At 43.7% G+C, this 23,130-nt stretch overlaps 1 protein-coding gene and 2 pseudogenes across 1 annotated transcript in view; 2 read left to right on the forward strand and 1 right to left on the reverse strand.

Annotated features, from left to right (window-relative positions):
* PTPRG (protein tyrosine phosphatase, receptor type G) overlaps nucleotides 1-23,130 on the reverse strand; it is a 654,131-nt gene that overhangs the window by 543,531 nt on the left and 87,470 nt on the right.
* Nucleotides 826-21,440, forward strand: LOC111826120 (annotated as a pseudogene).
* LOC111826129 lies at nucleotides 19,017-19,161 on the forward strand (annotated as a pseudogene).

Genomic DNA, 23,130 nt, shown 5'->3' on the forward strand with positions numbered 1-23,130 from the left:
TTTTCACGGCCTAAAAGCTTTCCTGGTGGGATGGACCTTAAATCGCCTATTTCACAGAGACGGAAGTGGCTGAGGGAAGGTTGGCCATCATTACTTTTTTTAGGAGAATGTAAACCTGACTCAAAACCAAAGCCATTTGTCTAAACTGGTGATGGAAGGGAACGAAATTCATGACCTAAAAGCTAAAAGCCAGGACCACATTTGGAAGTAATTCCTATTCCACTCGTTCCCCATTAAACACATTCCATGTTGCACTAGACACATGTCATGTACAGATTTCCATTACCCACCAAGCTACACAGGGTAGACACCGAATTTCTATTGCATCCTCTATCCCTGCCCAGCAACCTGGATGGGAACAGCCAGAGGAAAAGTTTGCTCAGCAATGCATCCCCCCAGCCCATACTTGAGGCTCGTATCTCCATGTCTTCCCTTTTTCCCCTCATCACCTGTAGTTTAGAAAAATAAAGAGAATAGAGAAATTCCTTCAAAAATAGCCAGCAGATCACCCACATGTTTTGCTCCCACATATTCATTCTAAAGCCAACATTTTTAAATTGGAACATTCGGCTAAAAATCCCTATTCCTGGCTTCTCTTGAGACTCACTTCTGGCAACAGTGGGTGCACATTCACCCACGGCATTGCTGGTGGATCAGAGAACCAGCCACCCTCTGAGACCAGGGCCCGCCCATCCCCACACCTCCGCCCTCCCTGCCTCACTCACTGCTGTGTGTCCTCAGAACGAACCGTCTAACACGGGCCTTTCTTCGAGTGCAGGGGGCACGGTGAATCATACATTAGGACAAAGGGCATTAGCGGGACGTATGGGTACCAGCCTTGGCTCCAGCTTCAAATCCCTGCAGGTACGTCTTTGTTCTTTTCTAGCCCAACCGCTTTGGTTGGCTGTGTTCATCGGTTTTGCCTTGGGATTGAGGGGCTGGGAAATTTCAATGTCTAATTAGTAAATTGCTTAAGGGGACAATCAAAATCGAGAAAGAGAAAATGTTCGAGGAGAGGGCATTTGAGGGAAAGTAGGACAAGTTGAGGAGGACAAGGTGTCAGGGATAGGACAAGTTGAGGAGGACAAGGTGTCAGGGATTTTACTTCTCCTGGGGGTCACCCCTACTTCCCACTGGAGGTGTTATTAGCGGGCATGAACGAGGAGACCTTGAGACCACACTGTCAAGGCTTTCCAAGGGCTGACCGGAGGCACTGCGGCCTGGCTGGTGGTGGAGGGAATCGATGGTACTTCTTCAGGAAAACAATGCCCGCTCCTCTGAACTGAGCAACTAACTATTCAGACACCTCGCGTGCATCCTCTCCTCCTGGTGCGCGGTCACGATCTGCTTTTAAAATGAGCCCAATGTGCCGCTGGGCTCGGTGCCAAATGTGGCAGCCATTAGTCTGAAAACAGTATGAAAGGCTCAAGCTTTGGAGTCACATCATCAAAATCAATTAATCTACCATTTGGGACTTTGCACTTCTATCCACACCCGAGGCAGCCGCGTCCCATCGGCCTCCCAATCACATGGGGCTGGGGCGTTAGCGAACACAGTCTCCTTCTTAGTCCAGTCAACTGAACTTAGGGATAATTGTCTTAAGAAAAAAAAAAATTTAAAAACCACTATTCCAGAAAAGTGTAAAGGATGTATTCACTACAGAGATCCTTATTGAGGGGTGGGCATTCAAAGGCACCCCAAAATATAGGAATGGGGAGCATTCAAAGGCACCCCAAAATATAGGAATGGGGATGCAGCCTGGGAAAGTCTATTAGGTATTACAATGGGCATTGACTTCTGGAGAACAAAAAGAAAGTTGCAGTCAACCAACCAACAGAAAGTGGGCATGTTTGGGGTTATTCGTAGTAGTTATCAACACGGGCCATGGTGATAACAGGACCGTGAAATGGCGCAGGTAATCCTGTTCTAGCAACGCGGATGCCAAGCTGAGAAGCCTGGAAGCCAGGATGGGAAGCTCGCTTCGGGTTCTCAGCCAGGACAGTTTTATCAGGGAGGTGACCACCTTCTCTGGTGATGCTCCAAGCTGGAGAGACCAAGATGCAGACACAGGGAAAGGCTACACTGGACTGCACTTCTTTCTAAAGGAGAAGGGACATACCATCGGGTTGTACCTGACAATTCCAAACCCTCCTGCCCCTCCCTGCTCTTGACACTCCCTCCAGGTTTTCAGTCCATATTATTTGTAAAGACTAGGCCTGTAAGCAGATGATTGAAAACACAAGTGGACTATTGCTTCCCGAGGCCACACATAAACATCCACCCCTTCCTTCATTTTTGAAAACTGACCAGGCTACCTCTTTTAGATATTCCAAATGGTTTCCTCAGTTGCTGGTTGGGGGTTAGTGTCTTTCAAAAAGATAATCACTTACATCCATCATCCACGCCCCTTTAGCTTGGGCAGGGGATCCGCACCCAGGCCTTTGACTTTCTCCTGAGACTACAACTAGGAGCTGACAGAGGTGAGCCCTGGATCCCAGCCACAGTCCCTCCTTACCACCTGGGGGCACCACCGTCTAAGGATGATGAAGCATCTGAAACTACTAGGCATACGGCTCTGCTCAGGCTGCGCACAGAGCACGTTGTGTTTCCTTCCAAACAGGTGTCTGTACCTCTGGGTATCGAGTTTCCCAAACAGTTTTTATCAACTGTGATTCATGAGCGAGAGCTGTACAGACGCTACCTCTCAAAACTCTGTCAGTCCCCTCCCGACCTTCCTGGCCAGGCCTGGTCGTCACGAACACTCCTCATAACCGGCTCATGCTCGAGGCGTTCCACGTCAAAGGGGCTGCCAGATTTCAAAAATTGCTAACTTAAAAAAACATATCAAATAAGCAAGCCACCCCACCGCTCTGGAACCCTGCACACTGGGAACTGGGTTTATTCCCAGATCAAAGTAAGATGGACTGAAAATGGAAAGTTGGTAAAATTTACCCCGAGGCATGGTCATCTTCTCAAGTCTTTTCGACACGTAACGGGCAGATTTTAATCACAATCACAGGCCTATATCTAGGGATTTCCATTTGCATATATTATAATTAATAAGTGAATACACAATCACCAAAAATCACCACTGATCCTTTGGGATCTTGATCCAAGTTACTCAATGGGTTGATGATGGTGTCCAAAAATCTGAAGCCAGCAGTGGGACTTTCACTGAGCTGGTGACTTTATCTCTCTAGGCCTCATTCCTTCACTCGTAAAACAGGAAGAATAATAGAATCTCTCTGTATGTTGCTGTAAGGATTCAATCAGATAAAGTAGGTACCAGGTATATTACAGAACCTGCCCCATACTTCACTCACAAGAGGAGGTGGTGGGCATTAAATGTATTCTTCTTACTCCAATTAACTTGAGGCTCAGAGAACGGATGATCCTCCTCACTCAGGATTCTCAATCTAATGAACTGTGGATGCAGGTAAGAAAGAAAGTGTTGATCATGTTCACAGTTACCCAGTTTCTAGTGAGTCTGCCCTTGACCAGGGAAAGGCCTAGAACAGCCCTTAGCTGAGGAATGGGAATCAGCAGCTTGTGATGAATAAACAACACGAAGATGACAGAACACACATGAACTACTCAATCTTCAGTACAATACATATGTGTCCATAAGAGCAAATGCAACTATGTCACAAGTTACACTATATCGGTGCACTAAGACTTCTGGCAATAAAAATTATTCAGTGGATTAAAGGGTGTGTGTGTGTGTGTGTGTGTGTAAGATTCATTGAATAAGATTCATTGAATTACAATGCTGCATTCAGAGAACACACTGATTGTACTTTAATAACTTTTCTAATTAAAGATTTCTGTTATAATTCAAGATTCCTTGTTGAATCATTACAGAAGTAAAAAATTTAAATGACAAAGACCTAGGAAGACAACCAAACAAGTTTGCATCCATTTGCAAAAATGGTCTAAAATACTGAGCAGAGGTATTCAATAAGAGGGTCTTGGTTATTTATGGCCATGCTATAAATTATGGTCCAGGCTACAATGGCACTAGATGTGACTCCTAAGAATGATTACATGGATGTTGATCCGGAGAACTGAGTAGATATTTATGGACTAACTGACACATATGTAAACTTTTTATTAAGGACAATTAAAAATTTATGCAAAACTAAGAGTATCGTGAATCTTCATGTATCCATGACCCAGCAGAAACTTTTGAACTTTTTTATTTTTATTTTTGTTAATCTTCACCTGAGGATATTTTTCCATTGATTTTTAGAGAGAGTGGAAAGGAGGGGGAGAGACAGAGAGAAACATCCATGTGAGACACATCGATTGGTTGCCTCCCACATGCACCCTTGACCAGTGCTGGGATCAAGCCCCAACCAGTACGTGCCCTTGACTGGAATCGAACACGGGCTGACACTCTATCCCCTGAGTCCACTGAGCCAAACCAGGTAGGGCGAAACTTTCAAAAATTTAAGACTAAATCTTGTTTCAGCTAAAATACTAGCCATAAGCTCACCTCTCCCCCCTCAATTATCTGGAACCAATACCAGACACTGTATCAATCATGATGTTCTATTATGTGTGTGGGGGGGTGGGAGGGGAGAAGGAGGTACTACAAGACTGCCATAAGGCAGAATCCTGTTTATGAAAAAAAGAAAATATATGCATATTAGGAAAAAGCCTATACACTGAAAGGTAGCAGTAATGTCTATAGGTGATGAGAATACAGGGGTACATTTCCAGCTGACGTGTTTTTAATCAAAGATCTCAACAATGAGCCAGCCATACATTATTTGCATTATAAAGACAAACGAGGGGATGGGGAGGGTGAAGGGGGTAAAGGAGGTCAAACATAGTAACAGAAGAAAACTAAATTTGGGTGGTGAGCACACACAGATGTCAGACATAATGATGTATACCTGAAATCTATATCATGTTATTAACCAATGTTACACCAACATATTTAATGTGAGAAATGAACACAGCTTTTATGGAACATTCTTTTTAAAAACACACACACACAAAAAAAAAAAAACCTCAAACTCACCCTGTCCTTAAGAATATTTTAGTATAAAAATGAAACAATCTCGTCATTTTTACTAATAATATTCAAATTTATTGCTAAACCTTATTTTTCCGTTCTCTATATTTTCCTAAACTTTGTCATTCTTGGCTAGTCCCCCCACGCCCACCCCCCAAAAAAAATTTATCCTAGTCAACAATGTAAAGGTATAAAAGGAAAAAAATTATAAGCACGCACATATGCACACATAGACACGTCCGTGTGAAGTAAACTTTATATAAAGAACACTACTTGCTATACATCACATGCCAGTTTTTACTACAAAAGAAATAGTTATTCAAAAAATGTTAAGAGTTGATGCAAATTTCTAGGGCAACAGTGCTGAGTGACAGACATCTGCGGTAGGGTAATGCTAGGCTGTTTCTTGCTTTGTTGATTCAACAATCAGCACTGAATGTCTTCTGTTCTAATTTATTTTAACTTCTGCTTAATTAAATGCATAAAAGAACTAATGTGTTGGATTTGGGGATTTAAAATGACTTTCACCCAGCTGTTTTTAAATGCACTAAGAAATTTCTTGAATATAATTGTTCTTTTAGAGGCAAAAAAGCAGACTGTAACCATGACATTCACACAGAGGGGAATTATCACCTAGTGCCACTATCTGACAATTTATAAACATTAATTCCCATCCAGTGTTTAAAGGCATTCCAGAACTTCTCCAGCTACCTCCTAAGGTGATAGAAAAATTGCAAAAAAAGGGCCCTGGCTGGTGTTTCTCAGTGGTTGGAGCGTCAGCACATGCATGGAATGGTTGGCAGGTTAGATTCCTGGTCAAGGCACTTACCTGGTTGCAAGTTCGATCCCCGGCCCTGGGGGCCCTGGTCAGGGTGGGTGCAGGAAGCAGTCAATCAATGTGTCTCTCTCATGTCCTGTTTCTCTCTCTTTCTCTCTCCCCCTCCCTTCCTCCATTCCTCTCTCTCTCTGGGGGAAAAAAAACACACACAAAAAACACACACAATGGAAAAAATATCCTCCAGTGAGGATTAATAACAACAAAAAAAAAAAACTGCAAAAAGGAAAGGTCAAGATGAAATTATTTTAAATTCATTTTCAACAAATTCAACAAACAGGTGCTCAATAACATTTGCTACATTTAACTAAAGCAAGCACTTCAAAATAACTTTTTTGGAGAACTGAGGACTCTTCTCCTCCTACCTTCCTTTAAAAAAAAAAATAGGGCATTTATAGAGTTCCTTCTGGCTCTAACTATGTTAGGTGACAGCAAAATTCAGAAACAATGGTTGAGCATCGACCCAGGAACCAGGAGGACATGGTTCGATACGCGGTCTGGGCACATGCACAGGTTGCAGGCTTGATCCCCAGTAGGGGGCATGTAGGAGGCAGCTGATCCATGATTCTCTCTCATCATTGACTGCTTCACTCTCTCTCCCTCTATCTTCCACTCTCTGAAATCAATAAAAACATTTAAAAAAATCCACACAACACTAATGAGCCCAGCCAGTGTGGCTCAGTGGATTAAAACATTGTCCCATGCACCAAGAGGTTGCTGGTTCGATTCCCGGTCAGGGCACATGCCTGGGTTGCAGGCTTGATCCCCAATAGGGGAAGCTCATCTATATTTCTACCTTCTCTCCCTCTCCCTTCCTCTCTCTCTCTCTAAAAAAAATCAATAAAAACATATTTTTTAAAAAAATACTAATGAGAAGGTCTTTCCTACGGTTCTACTTAATTACTTCTCAAAGAACTAAGTAATAATTTTCAAATGACAGCACAGACTGGACCATGACCAATTCCTGCATGCTAGGAAAATTTGTACTAGGGCAAATGAATGCAGTGGGGCTCCGAGAGATCTTAAACACAATGCCTCCCATGGCCAGTTCCCTTCTGGGAGGTTTCTGTTTCATGTCGCAGAGGTTAATGAGTTAGTGGGTCTCCTCTAGTTCTAGCTTTGGAGCCTGACCATATGGGAAGCAGAGATAAACAAGTAAAGATGTGGCGCTGATCAACAATGGGGCAGATATTGCTATTCCGAGCGCAGCTTACAAGTCTGCAATGTTCCGTCATATAATTTAAACAAATATTACAAAATGGACTCCTACCAGGCAAGGAGCTCTTTAAGAATAACCTGGGTATGTCTGAAAGGCACGGTGACATTTTAAGAGCCCTGGAAACTAGTTAATTCTCTAACATCTTTAGATGACCTCTTCCAGCCTGTCAACCCCCTCCTGTATCTTCCCAGGATTTTGAACATTAGCCACACTGACCTACAGACTAAATCCCAATGCAACTCAATTCATTCAGATTCAAGTGACCAAAAAAATGTTAACAATTACAGAGGATTTCCTGTATACCATGCTGAGTGGTGATCTTTTCAACACCTTCCCAAGAGGCTATTCTAGATGAAGCTGGTATTTATCCCCATCGAAGAGACAAGGAGACTGCTGTGGTCTAAATGTTTGGTACCCCCCCCCCAAATTCTTATGTTGAAATCCTAACCTTTAAGGTGATGATATTGGGAGATGGACCTTGGGAGATGATTAAGTCATGAGGATGGGGCCCTCAAGATTGGGATAAGTGCCCTTATAAAAAGAGACCCCACAGAGCTAACTCGTCCCTTCCACCATATGAGAAGACAAGAAGGCACCATCTATGAACCAGAAAATGGCCCTCACCAAACACCAAGTCTGCCAGCACTTGGATCTTAAGACTCCCTAGCCTCCAGACCTATGAAATATAAAATTATCAGCCACCTAGTTTACGGTATTTTTGTTAATAGCAGCCTGAAAGGACTAAAACAAGAGACTAAAACTGAAAGGGGTTGAATAAAGTTGTCCAAGGTCAAAAAGCCAGTAAGCCAGGGTTCAAACATAAGTCTAGGTCAGCTGGACTCCCTTATCAAGCTACCTCTTCCCCAAATGGAGCAGCCCCACCTCACTGACAGCACACCTTCTAGCCTGGGGGACCGCCAGTCCCACCTGCCACCTCCTTGCTGCCCAACTACCCTCCACAATGCCAGGATATGCACAGTCCCTTCTCAACCTGTGCCAGTCTGTCTCCAGTGCAACTGATTTTTCTGTGGCAGGGGAGAACACATGCCTCAAAGAGTAATGTGTGCCCTACAGAATGTTAAGATAAGCCTGAGTGATGTGGTTCCAAGCAGGGAATTCCTTGCTTCAAAGAAGCAAAAAGCAAAACTTTCATTCATTCAGCAATATATTGTAGGCACTGGGGTCCCACTGTAAACTAACACTATATCTGAAATAGCCATCAAACTGTAATTAACTGTATTGGTAAGTCTGTGAAGAGCAGAAAGGAAGGACAGGAGTAGCTGCTCCTACAGACACCGGAAGCCACGGTGTGACTATGCTGTGAGTATGCTCGGTGTTCCTTCCAGCTTCACTCAGACCAGCATCCGGGCACGCCACATCGTTTGGAATTGGTCCTGCCAAGCCAATGCTGGGTCTCAATAAGTAGGTCATACCATCTCAAGCCTAAGCCACAAAAGCCATCCACCCACCCCACAGGAAATGAGGCACTGCAAAATCTCAGCCTGAAACAAATACTTCTGCTCATACTTTCTGTTTTGATCTACACAAGCCCAGTCCACTCTCAACCTAACATCAACATTTTCAATAACCAGTCCCAGAGGGTGCAGCTATCCTTCACTCACGAGTACCTAGAAGAAGGTATCAATATTAAAAATGCAATGCATGAATGAATGTTAAGTGAAGTTATTTGGAAGTTTATGGAATTATAATTCCTTTTATTTCCCTACCTTTCTGGACCACACATGTGGGTGAGAATGGTCTTATGCAGAGGTGGGCAGATAGTAAACATTTTAGACTTGGCTGGCAACCAGTCAACTGTTGCAACCACTCAGCTCTGCCATTGTAGCAAGAAAACAGCCATAGCCAGTAAGTCAACAAACAGCATGACTATGCTCAAAAAAACGTATGTACAAAAGTAGGCAGTGGGCCAGATGTTTGCCCATGGGCTCTAGTTTGCCAACCACTGGTACTGGTCTTCAGGGTCAGGTCTTAGAATCTGCAGAAATGAAGTGAGAGACAAGTAGTAGACCAGACAAGCACTCATTAGCTGGGTAATTCTAGGCAAGTTACTTAACTTTCCACTCCAGTGTCCTGTCTGTAACATGCAGAGGGAGATGTGGGCATGACAGAACCTACTGCACAAAACTGTTCTGAGGAGCAAGTGAATTACAATGGGAACGGTAGCTGGCACATACTAAGTACCATAAAGTTTATAGTAAATATTATTTTTAATAGGACTAATATCACTATCCCAGATCCAGTACCAATATACATATTTTCATTTCTAGTATACTTATGTCAGAGATGCCAGACATTCTAGGAAAAATTATAAAGACGTTTTCTCTTTATCCCTTCATCAATGTCTTTGCATGTTAGAAACCAATTTTTATTTAATGAGGTTTATAGAAGTTAAAATGTCAAATCAAATACATAATCTATGCAATCAAATGTAGCTTGTTGAAGACCCATTTAAGTGTTGAGCTTATTTATAAGAACCTTTTGTGGTTCTCTTAGGATCCGAGTCCTTTTATGACTGGAGTCACAGGACACCGTTTCTGCTCTTGTTTTCCATGTCCAACCTAAAGCGATTAATGCTGATTTAAGGCAACAGGAAGGAGCAGATGGCTGAGTCTAAGTTTCAAAAACGCCATTTTAATCATCAATGAATGAGAAAGAAAAGGGAGGGAAAGTCACTACCATCATATAATTTCTTTATTACATAACAGAGATCATATGAAATTGAAGTCATTCATTCCAAGTACTGCTCCACACCATTTCTGACCAAAGGAGAAACCTGATGTCAGGCTTCATTAAGTACCTTTCTATCATGGTCAGGGGCAAATTTGGAGACATACTTGGTGTCACAAGTAGGGGGGGCTGGAGTGCTACTGGCATCTAGGGATAGAGATCAGCAATGTTGCTAAACATCCCACAATGAGCAGGACAGTCCCCACAACCAAGAACTGCCCAGCCCCGAAGAGCAATAGCGCCGAGATGGAGAAACCCTGCCTTAGACTGAGAGAAACGCAGTAACAGGAAAGCCACCTGGCAGGTCCATCGTGTTTCTCATTTCGTTTCGCCTTCAAACAAGTCTCTAAAGCTGCATTTCCTCTGTCCAGTGACAGACGACAAAAAAGATGGCACAGGGCCTTCAAGAACTGAACACGATCTCGTCGGGTTTCACACACAGGCTTCCCAGAAGTGGAAATTATTTGGCAAATGAAGACTGGTAGGTTTAACTTAAAGAAAATAAGATATCCATGTCTCTGAGCTGCTATCAAAAGAGAGGCCCGTCTCCGCCGGCCCCGCAGTAATTCAGACAGATAGCAGGAGAGGCGAAATCTCATCACCCGCGCACCAGCGAGGAGCCTCCCGCTCCCTGGGCAGCAGCGCCCTTGATCTTGGCCAGCCAGCAGAAGAGGAGCGGGCTTTTATCGAGCACCTGGGAGTTTATTACACGAGGCAGCGCTTTCTCCTTTATAGGATTTTCTGCCCAAACTACAGCCACCAGCACTCTGGGGAGGTTAACATCATTCTTTATTTACCCAGTTAACACTCACAGACACCTGTCTCTGGTTCCCAGTGTAATTAGCCATTTTCTTTAGCCAAAAAAAAAAAGGAAGGCTTTAAGAGCTAGACTTCAGTTCTTTCCAATGTAATCTTTTTTCTTTTTTAAATTACATTTATCGAGGTAATACTGGTTAATAAGATCACATAGGTTTGAAGTGTACACCTCTATGATACATGATCTGTATATTACCTTATGTGTCCAGCACCCACAGTCAAATCATAATCTAATTTTATGTCATTTTCAGGACTTCTCAAATTCACACACACAATTCCCACTAAAAGAGCTTCATCTGCACACTTCATTTTTTGAAAAATAAAGTCCTTTATATGTGAAAGTATATACAGGCAAGCATTTCAGAAGGCCAGACAGTTTATTTCTCAGCTCTTCTAGGTCTCAGGTTCTGAAAGGTGCACAGGTGGGAGCTCACGTGGTCAAGATTGCCCCAACCTCCCACACAAGATCTCCCTTCCCCAGAATCTCATCCCCCAACAACAGCACAGCAATTCAAAAACAGAACCTGACATTAACTATGACCTCCCTCGAGACAGTCTCCGTTCAAACAGGAGTCATATTAACAGTAGCACTAAAATTTATCAGAAAACTCCATTTGTGGAACACAAAAACAGGGTATGTCCAATTGGTTAAAGTTCATATTACCCTTCAGACAGAAAACTCCTACTCAATATCTCCCCATAATGCCCAGGTTAAGCCCCAAACTATCATTCATAAATATTATTTACAGCACAAAGGGAGAATTGTGTTTAATGAATATCCAGATTTCCACCAGGTCCCTTTATTAAAACAATCTCCAGTGAAAAGAAAAATACTCTGAAACAGTCTTGGACTGAAGATTTCAAGACAAGAAGGGATGAGCACCAGTGTCTAGGGCTCTGCCACCCACCACCTTATAAGGGAGTCCCAGGAATGTGGCTTCCTTCTGGATAACTAGGACTCCCTCTTGGACAGGAGAGCGGTGTGACATCAGCTTGACAATAAGGAGCATGTAGAGTGGGAACTTGGAGAAAATCCATTTAATATGGATGATCCAGAAATGAAGCCCAACCCAACAGTTCACTTTCTGAATTCATCACTGGCAATTTAGAAACTGAACTACCCAGACCAATTCTGCCAAAACACAAAGTACAACATGAACAAAACTTTACGTTTATTCTCTAACCAACACAATCAGAAGTAAATCTAAGGATTCTGAGAAATACATGCCCACCTCCTATAGGCCAGACAATCTAGCATGTGCTTTAAACACACTACTTCCAAGCTTTACGGTAACCTTGTAATATAAGGGTTATTTATCCCCATTATACAGAGCAGGATACTGTGGCTCAAAATCACATGATGATGTTCATTCACTGACTCAACCAGTATCTACTAAGAACCGTTCATGTCCCACGACACCAGGCATTCAGAAGTGAATGATAGACACATCTTGGCCTTTGTAGAGGTTACAGTCTTAAAGTGGCAAAGTTGGATTTCAAATCCAAAGCTGAGTGGAATTCCAATGTCTTTGCTCTTCCCAATCAATGGCTTTGAAAACTAAGTAAATGAGTCACATGAAAGTTACTCAACTTGGAGATGAATCAGAAGCAATTCTCTGTATTCTACATCTTCACCACTGACAGTCCTCTAAGATGAGAAGAAATCAGATCTTCAGGAGAACTCAAGTTTATTAACTACAAGTCTAGACCCAGAAAATAGGTTTTAAAGGTGGTTTCTATTGGTTGGTCTGCTAACGGATCTAGTTAACAGGTGAGCAACACAGAAGTGTGAAAAGCATACTTGATGAGGCATGAGGCCTAGTACTAATTCAAATTTAAATTATATTTGAAAAGAAACTATAAGAGATTGGGTTTTCTGATGCACAGTGTCCCTAAATCATTATTCTCTTTTCCACAATAACATTTCAAAACTATCTCATAGGTGCTTGGTATTAATGTGTCCAGGGCTGCATTCTTTATATGAGAATGTTGACATCTATGCAAAAATGAATATCTATCTACTTACTCTCTACAAAGAAAAAAAAACTAGGTGATTTACAAACCAAATAAACAAAGTCCTTTATCCACTGCAAAATAAAGAGAGTAGAATTTATTTACAAAAGTGAAACAAACTTATTATTTAATTTCTGGTGTTTCTGATATTTATAGCATGATAAAATGTCTCAGGCTAGAAAGTCATTCACCAAAGATGCCATAATTCTAAGAAATAGTCAGTTGCATAAATGCTTACATATTTTAAACTGCCTCAGGCAGCCAGATAAATAAGATATACACAAGCACAAGAAAGAGCATACAGAACTAGGGGAGAAATAACATATTCACCAAAGTCAAGATTTGCTACTCCTCCATCAGAAATAACTTCTCTTTAATATATATATATATATATATATATATATATATATATATATATATATATCCCAGTCAGAGTGGCTCAGTTAGTTGGAGTGTCTTTCCATGCACCAAAAGGTTGCCAGTTCGATTCCCAGTCAGGGCACATACCTGAGTTCTGGGTTAGATCCCCAGCTGGGCATGTACAGAAGGTCAATGTTTCTTTCTCTCTTTCCCCCCTCTCCCTCACACTCTCTCTGAGCATGTCCTTGGGTGAGGATTTCTCTCTCTCTCTTCCTCACTCCCCTCCTCCCTTGAAACCAATAAATTAAAAAAGAAGCATACACAGCACCATCAAACCATCTTCCTTTCCGATGAAGCACAATGCAATCTCCCTCAAGAGCTACCGAAAATTGAACTAGAAAATACTCAACTAAGCAGCACTGTTTAGACTTGCACAATCATAGCCTTTGTTGATGAAAGAAAACATACATTTTATATGCCTATACGAAGCCCCGAGAACATCTATTCAAACCGACAGTTGTGGAGCTAAAAAAAAAAAAAATAATAAAACAGCCAGCATCCTGTCTTTGATGTTCATCAGGCCGTGGCTCAGGAACCAGAAAAGCAGAGATCAGCAGGTCTCTCAGGCTGCAGGAGCCCCAGGTGCCCCTGCCAGGCATTGGGCACTGTCGGAGAAAGGGGACCAGGGAACAGGGCAGAGGCAGGAGAAAGCACAGCAGAGCTCATGCCCCTGAGTACAGGGCTGTCAGCAGCAATTCCCAAAGACACCCCCCAAAGCCAGCCACGGACCAAATGTTTAATTCCTGGTCTGAAAAGGACTCAGAAGTTAAGTGCCACGGGCACAGGAGGCAGAATCCAGGATGGCTAAAACACATCTACTGGGTTCCTACTCAGAGATCTTTTCTTGGAAGCAGCAAAGAAATATGGTCCAAGGAGCAAAAGATAATGACCACGAGCCTCTAGCAAATTTCTTCTTTCATTCTGCAAACATTTCATCTCTTAGGTGCTGGGTGCTGGGATAAAACAGTGACCAAAAAAAAAAAAAATCAAATTCCTGACTCTCAAAGAATTAGTGTGCTAGATTGGGAAATAAAAAGAAATAAAAACATATCATAAGAGATACAAGGAAAACAATATTTGAAAGCTCTCTTGTGATGAGGGTGATGCAGAGGGAATAGAAACCAGGGTAGCTCAGGCTGACATCTGACCCCTATTTTAGAGATGGAGAAATACATTTAAATTGTCATCCAACTTTGCCAATGTCACGCGTAAGAGTTAACGTCAGGGCTCACAGCTACTTGGCTGTAGGGCCAATCCAAGCTCTTGATTATGATAGCGTATCGCCACCCCTAATCCCGGGGCCTGCTCCTGAGGCCTCACCTAGTCCCTCTCCTGGGACCCCGTCTTGTCAGGGGCATATGGATTCCAGGCACTGATACCTGCTTGGTCCAGGCTGGAACGCTCCTGTTCTGAAGCCCCTGAAAGTTAGGTCCTCTTTCCATCCCACTGGAGGGCCTGGAACGCCCGTATTTCCCCAACATCCTATCCATGGGGCTATCTGTCCGTGGATAGGCACACAATGCGCGTGCCCAGCAAAGCCCAGTAACCGCTGTGTAAGTGCACACTCACCAGCAGCAGCAAGGCCAGGCCACGTGGGCCCCAGCTGCTCAGCAGCCACTTTTCAACAAGCAAAGTACATGCATCTTCCCAGCTGATGCCGGTTATCAATCAACTTAAAGACAAAGACGCACGGCCCTCTCAGCAGCCAGGCGAACTGATTTTCAAAGGGAAAGTCCAAATGCTCTTTGTGAATAACTGCCTGAAAGCCTGCGGTGGTCATTTCATTTTTAATCAACTGAGTTCATTTTGAGCTAGGAAGCTGGAGGGGAGGGACACAGCACATACAGGAAACACTAGAGAAACACTAACAAAATAAGGCAAAGACATACGCAATGAGTTCACTGCAAGCGTGAACGACAATGTAAGCTCCACGAGGCCAGGGATCTGTTTTGCTCATCGTTCTATCCTCAGTGAGCGGAGGTGCCGAGAATATACTAGGTTGTGAATAGTATTTGGGGAATAAATAAAAATTGTTTATAGCAGCAAAAAAGTAAAACAAATTAAAGGCTTTGAGACCAGAAAGCAAAGATCAAGAAACTAAGGAAAACTAAGGAAAAATGAGATGGAGATTCCTCAACAAATTAAAAACTACAGCTGCCATATGACCCAGCAATTCCACTTGTGGGATTTCTCTGGAGAAAACAAAAGCACTAATTTGAAAAGGTATATGCCCCTCTATGTGCACTGCAGCATTACTAGGAATAGCCAAGATAGGAAGCAACCTGGGTGTCAATCAATAGATGAATGGATAAAGATGGGGTGCATATATGCAATGGAACATCTTTCAGCAACAAAAAAGAAATCTTGAGGCTGGGCCACGGGTACACCGCTGAGGCCCAGCCCGGGGCTGGAAGGCCTAAAGCCTGCGTCCACCAGAGCTCCACCTCAATTTTGCCCCCAGATGAGCCCTTGTGGAGTTCCAATCGAACCCAGAACAAAGGAGGGAGCCTGGCCTGGAGTCCCCCCACCCCACCCATGTCAGTCGGAGACATGCCAGGGATCACCCAGTCTAGGGCAGGAGGCAAGTCTGGGGTCTCCCAGAAGGAGGCTGGAGCCGGGCCTAAGGGTCCCCCCAGGAGTCTACAGGAAGACAGCCAGAGTCAAGTCATGAATTCCCCGCCCCCAAATGTCAGCCAAAGCCAAGTGGGGACTCACTAAAGTCCTCCAGAGCCAGAAGAACCCAATGCAGAGTTGGCCCAGAGTATAGGGAGGCACTGGTGGGGGTCCCTCCGACATCAGCTGCAATGGGGCCCAGGATCCCCAGAGCCTTACCCCAGTCAGCAAGCGCAGATCCGGAGCCCAGGACCGGAGCCCTCAACACTGCAGGAGCTGACACCTGTCACCTGGCTCCCCCTTGTCGGCATGAGCCCAGCATGAGCCCAGCAAGCCACCTCCTGCCCGGGTGTAGAGAGTGATGGCCTTTGGCCAAAAAAGCGAAAAGGATCTTCATTCAGCCTTGGCCCAGCGCCCCAGAAGTTGGAGAAGGTGAAGCTCCTATAATCCCGAAGGGAAAGCCCAAATCAGCGGGTGCGGAAGGCCCGCCCCAAGAAGAGGTTCTCCCAGATGGTTCAGGACAAGCCCCTGCGCACATCCTGGCAGCGGAAGACGAGGGAACAGGGCCGGCAGAGAGGAAGCTGGCCAAGGCCTGTGCCGGCACCTGGAGGAGGAGGCGCAGGCAGGAGGAACAGTGCAGAGCCGGGAACCTGAAACGCCGGCAGGAGAACAAGAACGAGCACAAGCAGAGAGAGTGCAAGTGACCCGAATTCAAGCTCTAGCTGACGCCCGGCCCTGCTGCGAATCGCTCCAGAGGCGGCCAAGGTCTGAGCTCAGCACAGCCCGGAGGACACCTGGAGCCGGCCACCAAGTGCGACGCAGCACCTCGGACCCGGCACACCCACTCTGGCTCCAAAACAGGGACCCACTCTGGGTGGGGATGTGAGCCTTTGCGGGCTTTCAGGTGGGTCCTTGTGAGACAGAGGCTCAGAGGAGCCTGGGCCTGGCAGAGATTAGGGGCTCCGGGCGGAGAAAAGGTTCACCTCCCTCCTCTCTCCTTCTCCCTCCTTCTCCAAGTGCCTTCAAACCAAGGAGGGTCAATTCTTCTGGTTCCTCAGGGAGCTGGTAACTGAAGGGTGACCCCCAAATGTATCTGTTTTATCTCAAGGTCCTGGGTCCATCCCAGACCAGGAAGAATCCAGCTCCCCATACCCTCCTAAAGGCTGCTTTGGGTACCTCTGACCCCAGTGACTCCCACCAAATCCAGCTCCACCCACTTTTCAACACTGAAAGGTGAAAATGGAGGGGCTCCTCTCTAGCCCCCGCTTTCCTGTACCAGATTCCACAGAAGCCCCAAAGATCTGATAGTCCCTGTCTTGGGGAGCTTTCATTCTGATGGAGAAAACATAATAAACAAGTAAAATAAAGTTAGAAAAAGAAGTCTTGCCATTTGTGACAACCTAGTCCCAGATGGACCTAGAGGATATTATGCTAAGTGAAATAAGTCAGACAAAGATGAATACCATATGATTTCACTTATATGTGTAATCTAAAAAAACAAATGAATAAATACAAAGAACAAGCTGATGGTTGACAAAGGGGGGAGGTGGAAAATTTAATGAAAAGAAACAAAGGAAAATGTCTTCAATATTCAAGAATTTTGTACAACTTGTATGCATGCATATAAGCATAACCAATGGACATAAGACACTGGGGGGTAGGGGAAGCCGGGGGATTGTCAAGGGCGGGGGAAAAAAAAAAGGAGACATATGTAATACTTCTTTGTAATACTTTAAGCAATAAAAAAATAAAAATAAAATAAAATAAAACTTTAAAAAAAAAAGAATTTTGTACAAGACTCAGCCAACCCACCCCCTACTTTGTGGAATAGTCAGCTCTTAGTTATGCACATGTAAATTGTGGGCTAGAGAAACATTTTAATTCTACATTTGCCAATAACAAAGACTAAGGCCACTTCTGTGTCACCTCAACTTTTTAGCAGGAAACACAAACTCAAAAGGAAGAACCACTCTGACCGGTTTGGCTCAGTGGATAGAGCGTCGGCCGGCGGACTGAAGGGTCCCAGGTTCAATTCCGGTCAAGGGCATGTACTTGGTTGCGGGCACATCCCCAGTAGGGGGTGTGCAGGAGGCAGCTGATCGATGTCTCTCCATCGATGTTTCTAACACTCTATCCCTCTCCCTTCCTCTCTGTAAAAAAAATAAAAATATTTTTTTTAAAAAAAGGAAGAACCCCGGTTCATGCAATAAATGATATCAATATTTAAAGTGAAATTGCCAAATTATGCAATTATCCATTAGCACTTACCAGCTTGAATATATCTTCAAGAAACACAATTGCATATAACTGACATTCCTTCTTGACTGAGGTGTCTCAATAATAAAATGTGTTCAATCCATATTTCGAAGCACCTACCAAGTGGCAGCATTGTTCTAGGACCGTATAATATAAGGATGAATAAAACTGAAACAGCCCCTGTCAATCTCACTTTAATCTACAGAGTAAAGGAAGATCATGAACAGATCAACAAACAAATGAAAATGTAATGTGCAAATGTGGCTGAATGCTGGGAAGGCAATAATCAGTGATGAAATAAAGAGAAATGGAGGGAGAGATACTAACATCTATTTCCTGTCATTGAGAGGCAGTGCTGTGTCCATGTGTGACTCTGGACATACCTGGCGTGGGACAAATACTCAACCATCCCACTTGCAGGATGAGTATCTTGTCACCACATCTTGACAAGCTGATGAGAAAGCATGGAAGAACCCTCCATGAAGTCACTAGCAGGAAGTTTAAACCAATGCAAGAACCCAGAATAGAATGGTGAATTGGCCAGAAAGATATTATAAATGTACTAGAGGCCTGGTGCATAAATTCGTTCATGGGTGGGGTCCGGCCGGTCTGCCCCGATGGGTGGGAGGGGGGGCAATCAGGGGCAGAGCTGGCCGGGGGGAGGGGCCACAGGCAGTTGGCAGGCCGGCCCCACCCCCTGGTCGAACTCCCAGTCAAGGGGACAATTTGCATATTAGCCTTTTATTATATAGGATATTCATTTAACGACCAAGCCTCAAAATATACAAAGCAAAAACTACAAAATTCTACCTGCATCTATCTCCAACTGTGCTAAAGACCTGAGAACACATGTCAAGTATCTGGCATCCAGCGGGCACTCACAGAATGACTCAGAGGGCTGTCCGAAGGTGGGGTGGGAACAAGAGCAGTCTCCATTCTCGAGTGGCCACCACTTCCCAGACCCTATGCCAAAGGCTGCTCACACGTCAGATCCATTTCTCACAACTCCATGAGGCGCAAGAGTAAAGTGAGGTCCAAAGATATCAGTAATTTGCCAAGGTCAAAGACTTAGGAAAACCCCCTGGCAATGGGCAAGGAGACACCTGATGGGTGGTGTTGCTCTTATATCAATCAGGGGCAAAGCAGATGTACAGTCCTTAGTTCATCCTAGCTTGATGCCTGTGTTGGTAGCCAGAGCTGTTTCATGCCTGCGGCACATTAAAAAAAAAAAAAAAAGACTTAGGAAAGGCACACAATCTCATCCATACCCCCTTCATGCCTCCCTCAGAGCTGCACCCGGCTTCCCACGAGGCCAGCCATGAAAAGCAGGACAAGAAAAAGACCATTCTGTCAACTCCCTGTGTAACAGATTAAATTCCTTAATTAGCCTTACATGTTCCTTGACAGTTTCCCCAGTTAACAAAGCACACACATGCTGTTTCTAGAAGATTCTGGGTCATGCTGATTTCACTGGAAAACTGGGAGGAGTCTGAGCCAGACTCCTCGGGTTAATTCTAGTTTCACAGGCAAGCAGACTCTAGTGGCTCCTTACACTGGGAAGAGGTTGCCCAGATGAGCAAAGAAAACTGGAATAGAGGAGACAACACATATGACAGCAAGGCAGAATGAGTCCCGCCTCCCCCCACCCCCGCAAAGAAACTAAAAAAAACAAAGACATATACAATGATGTAGCTACAAGGATGGAGCTAGACTGTGAGATCCATGAGGGTTGGAGTCTGTTTTATTCACTTGTTCTACCGGGCTACCAGAGAACAGGAGTGTTTGAAACATAATACAGTATAAATAAGTATTTGAAGAATACATCAAGGCATTGAAAGATGAAAAGAAATTAAATGTGCAACATCCAAATAATAGAAAAATAAGCATTGTTCCATTAATGGAGGGCTACTATTGCAATTGTTAAAAAAATTATGTAGAATAGCAGACAAGAGGTACTGTCCATTATGAAACATGATGGAAAAGGGGACCTAAAGAAATGGGAGATGTTCACAATATAAAGTGAAATGGTAGACTACGAAACATCATAGACAGTAGTATGTTTTTTCTATCCCTGGATATATGCCTTGTCGTTCCTATACTCGCATGTAATATGTATAGATAAAAAAATCTACAAAGGTGAAGAGAAAAATGTCAAGTCATAGTTATCTTGAGATATGATTTTCCCCCTTTTCTTTAACTTTTATTTTTCAATTACAGTTTACATTCACTATTATTTTATATTGATCTCAGGTGTACAACATAGTGGTTAGACTGTCATATACTTTACAAAGTGATCCCCCAGATAAGTCTCATACCACCTGGCACCCTACATAGTTATTACGATATTATTGATTATATTCCCTATGCTGTACTTTACATCCCCGTGACTATTTTTAACTACCAACTTGTACTTCTCAATCCCTTCACCTTTTATACCAGCTCCAAGACCCCATCCCCATCCCTGTGACCTCCATCAGTCTGTTCTCTTTTACTTTATGAGATGAATTTTTTAATGTTCTTCTTACTTTTTATGTATATAAGTTTCAGGTGCATGATATTATAATTCAACAACCTACTAGTTTGTGTGCGTGTGTGTGTTGTTTGTTTGTTTGTTTGTTTTTTAGAAAGAGAGAGGGTAAGGAAGAGGGAGAGAAACATTGATGTGAGAGAGATACATCAACCGGTTGCCTCCTGCATGCACCCAGACCAGGGATGGAACCCACAACACTTCAATGCATGGGACGAAGTTCCAAGCCACACTGGCCAAGGCATATCAGTACTTTTTAAAAACTGCCTTTTCCCTATCTTACATGTGTTCATAAAATATCCTACAATAGGAATTTATTGGTTAACCTAAGTTCCAACTCTGTGACACCGGTCAGTTGTACTGTAAACCTCCCTTCCTGTGAGAAGGAGACTCTGCAGCGGCCCGCCAGGCTTCTGACCCTTTACCCAGTGACAGAGAGCTAGCAGTTACTTAGAACAGTGCTTCTCAACTGGGGTGGGGTGAGGAGTGCAGGAATTTGTCCCCCGGGAAACATCTGGCAATGTCTGGAGACACTGTTTGTTGTCCCAACGAGGTGGGGCGCTGGTGGAATCTATTGAGTAGAGGTTAGGGAGGCTGCTGAACACCCTACAACGCACAGGCCAGCACCCACAGCACAGAATTATCTGGCCCCAAAACATCAGTCGTGCTGAGGTCGAGAAACCCTGCTTTAGAGTATTATGGATGAAAATCATCATGTGAGGAGCCACAAAGCTTATCCTAAATATAAATCGGAGAAGAGAAGAAGTAGCAGCACTTAAAATGTTTTGTTACCAAGCACAGAGATGGGAAACATCTGTTCTGCTGAGGACCCCTGATTCCAGCACTGCCCAGACTCAGAGCGGAGTTAGTACGTGTCCTGTCCATGAGGCAACACAGAGCTAACCCAGGGAGGAAATGCCAGCTGCAGAGTCAGGCACGGATGGTCATGAAGATCAGCCCTGCCAATGGCTAACTCTTGGCACCTGCACAATGAAGTTTATAGTGCTATTGATTTAATGATTCTATGACTTACACAGGACAACGTATATGAAGCTTTTTACACTGCCCCAGACACACACGAGGTGACCTGCTGAGTACAATGTAAATACTCAAAAACTCCCGACATGGTGTTTTGTGGCAATTGTTTAGTTTCAAGCTCACTGCCAGTGAATCCAGGGAAGGTCAATGCCCATATGGACCAGTTACCATCTCCTGGAGAAAGCTGTGTCCCATGAACTAAAAGCCTCGTCCTCCCGTCTCATCAGGCCTGTTCGGGACATGCCAGCACCAGTCAACTGGGAACTGCATGAGCACATAAATGAATGGCTGGTGCCGTCTAACAATAAGACAAAGTAGAAACAATTTTTTTAGTAGAAATCCAAAGAGGGTAAGATCACCACTGCTGAGACTGGAAATCAGGACGCAAGAACTTAATCAACTAAACCCTGAACCAAGACACCAGATGGTCTGTTAAGTATTTTGGGATTTTTATCTTATGGGCAACACACCCATCTGGTAGCATCAAGAAATTTATGTTTTCCTTTTTTTAAAAATGAGACAGAGAATGTCCAAATGCACCCGTGCAATTGAGATTGGTGAGTACGGTTCTAAAAATGTGGGCAATGCGGAAAGAAATATAAACATTCACACAGATACATGTATAATTTGTGTGAGCCATTAGTCAATGGAATCATATAAACTTTTTACAAGACAACTCCACAGCCAAAAATATAGGTTCAGGTTGCTGAATCATTGTTCAGATGTAAATAGGATTCCTACAACTTTTATTGGTAGTTAAAATTAGTTTACAACATAAAGTAAACAAGAAAAGCAAGCCATAAATCCAGCGGTAAAAGCCCCTTCCAAATGCTCACATCTGACAATGATGCTCATTTGCAAATCAAGAGTTAAAACAACACAAAGCAGTCGAAATGACTGCATTAATAAATTTCCAAATAAAACTCGATGGTGCGTTTGATGATGAAATGTTTATTTAATTTGAATAAATGTTCACACTAGTGCTCAGAAGTATTTATTCCTCAGAAAAGAACACTGCTGGTTAGAAACACATGGCCTCCAACACAAAACTTCTTCCTCACTCAGTCACCACCCCCAGGCTCATGGTCTTCCTCTTGAGAATGCAGATGCATCCCAGGGTTGGATAACTATTGCATCCTATGAAGTCAGGTGCCAAATTTCCCTTCTCCTGGCCAGGGCTCAATCATTCCTCAGCTCTGTTTTGGCTGCTTCTCAGCAGTTTTACGCAGAACTCCCCACTCTGCCCTTCAAACATGAGTCTCATTCCACAAAAATCTTGTATTACACATTCCCGCTCATGTTCCGGGGTACGTGGCGATGGCCATTTCCGTAAGACTTCGCTGGCTTTCAGTGATGGAGGATTACGGTATATGCAGTCCCACCCTTGGCTTCCTTGACTCAGCTTTTCAACTCTTATGCATCACATTTCTCAGCGGCAGTGTACAGCTGTGTGTTTCATACACTCACTGTGTAACACTGCATTTCTACAGGGAAAAACAAAATTAGCAGGCATCGAAATCCCTGGTGCGTTCGGGTTTTATTTCCCCTTTTGGTTAGAAAAGAGAGGAGAATTAAGGACAAGCAGAAATCGAGAGAAACCTTATTAAGTTTGGTAGTAAAACCCA

The sequence above is a fragment of the Myotis lucifugus genome, unplaced genomic scaffold, assembly GCF_000147115.1.
Source record: "Myotis lucifugus unplaced genomic scaffold, Myoluc2.0 scaffold_55, whole genome shotgun sequence".
In the NCBI taxonomy this organism is placed as follows: Eukaryota; Metazoa; Chordata; class Mammalia; order Chiroptera; family Vespertilionidae; genus Myotis; species Myotis lucifugus.